The 1,839-nt window shown below is 48.5% G+C and overlaps 1 long non-coding RNA gene across 2 annotated transcripts in view; it reads right to left on the reverse strand.

Annotated features, from left to right (window-relative positions):
* Positions 1–1,832, reverse strand: part of LOC108445622 — a 23,810-nt gene extending 21,978 nt beyond the window's left edge. The window contains exons 1-2 of one of the 2 annotated variants that reach the window (XR_001860561.1): positions 1,354–1,832; positions 1,136–1,258 (exon numbers count right to left, since the gene is read on the reverse strand). This is a non-coding gene — a long non-coding RNA (uncharacterized LOC108445622). Of the gene's footprint in view, positions 1–1,135 lie in introns of both variants that reach the window. The other variant, XR_001860560.1, reaches the window with a different exon arrangement.
* Between the last annotated feature and the right edge of the window lie 7 nt (positions 1,833–1,839).

A 1,839-nucleotide genomic window follows, 5' to 3' on the forward strand; every position in this document is an offset into this window, starting at 1 on the left:
TCCCTACACAACCAGCAGCACAGGACAGACATGCAGCAGGGCTTCCCAAGCCATGCCATACACACTGCTAATCCCCAGCAGGCAGCTCTGGGGCAGGGCTGGAGCTCCCAGTGCCCGTGCTGGAAGAGCAGTGCAGGGTCTGTGGAGCCCTGTGCTACAGCAGGCTGGTACCACCGTAACCACACACTTGTCTATGTATTTTGGTGCACAGTTCCTGCCTCAAAGCACCACATCCGCTGTGTTTAGCCTCACTGGGCTATGCTGCTTTGTCTTTTGGGGAACGAAACATTTCAAAAAGCCGCTGTGGTTGTTGGTGAGTGAGTGCCCTTCCCAGAGCAAGCACATCATTCTCATGAGGCAGGAAAAAGTGAGATATTTCTCTTACTTTGCTGGTGAAGGAGTTCTTGTCCCTGCTGAATTTCCAGTTAGATACCTTCTCAACCTACTGCAATGTTTCCAAAACCACCTCTTGGAAGAGACTGAGCCAAGAGGCCAGTTCCACCTCATTTGCCCTTATAAGTACACAGCATGAAATAGCCCCAGCCCTGTTCGTGGCCTTAACTCATCTCCTCCCCAGGATGTCTCACTTCTGTACCCCTCTGTCAGAGTGAAACCCATCTACAAAGAGCAAGCCTGGAATAGTAACAGACAAATTACCTGCATCAGTTACGACTAGAAAGCACAGCTGCCCCAGGTTTCTGCTATGTGCCACTGGAGATGGAGGTCTGCTGTGGCACTGCCACATGGCACTGACCACCACTGCCTTGATTTCCTCTCCAAGCCACAATCACAGCAGGGAGGCAGGATCAGAAGTCGTCCAGAGAAACTCAGTCACAGGACTGAAGCTCTCCCTACTACACAGGCACTTTATCTGACTTGTTTCAAAACTACTTTTCAAAAGGGGAAAAAAAAAATTTAAATATGTCCCTATTCATTTATTGTTAATACTTCCAAAGTAAGTCAAGATTTGGGGTCAAATTTAAGCATCCCTTGATTAAATGTATCAGAAAAGGGCCTAGGGAAGAACTATCCACTCAGGCCAACTAAAGTCGTGCTGGTAGGTCTTTTGCTAGTTTCATTAAAAATCTGATGCAACAGCTTTTGCAAAAAGGAACCCCTGGCCACAGTAACTCACCCAACAGCCTAATGAAATTGGATGGCTTTTTCATTACACCCATCTTCAGCATGGGGTCTTTCAGCAACTTGTCTCATGTGAACAGGCCTAACACCATTTACAAAGAGCATCTACTGGGGTAAGCTGCAAAGAGGGGAAAAATCAAATAAAAATCAAGCCCCTTTAACTAGAACAGCAATATGGATGAAAATTTTAAGGTGTGTAAGCATTGCTCACACCTTTAATAGTGAAGCTTCATGATAGTTGTAATGAAGTACTGCTGCCTCATAGCCCAGCCCTGAAAATGCCGCCATCGAGTCTTGTTTTTGTTGCCTGCTTACAGGGAGGCACAGACTCGACAAATAAGCTTTTGATGCTGGGGGCTTTTTGTTTATCGATTCAAGCCGGGAACATCACTGCAGTCAGGATTCGGTGATAAAAACCTAACTTTTATACATTTTGTAACATCAGCAGATGCCTTTGTACTCTGGTTACAAGCACCCCGAGCCTCGCTGGCCAGAAACATTAAGGAATGAATATTTTCGTCAGAGCGAGCAAGACTGCCGTGAACACGGAACAGCAGCTTATGCGAGCAGCAGCGTCTTCTCAGGGCCGCCTTTGTCCCGAGGACAACCCGCTCGTTGTTTCGGCCGCCGGGATGAAGCAGCGCCGGGACCCGGGCTCCGTGGGTGCCGGCGGGGAGCACTGGGCGCCCGCCGCAGCCA

Source organism: Corvus brachyrhynchos, unplaced genomic scaffold, assembly GCF_000691975.1.
Source record: "Corvus brachyrhynchos isolate BGI_N302 unplaced genomic scaffold, ASM69197v1 scaffold101, whole genome shotgun sequence".
NCBI classification, from domain to species: domain Eukaryota; kingdom Metazoa; phylum Chordata; class Aves; order Passeriformes; family Corvidae; genus Corvus; species Corvus brachyrhynchos.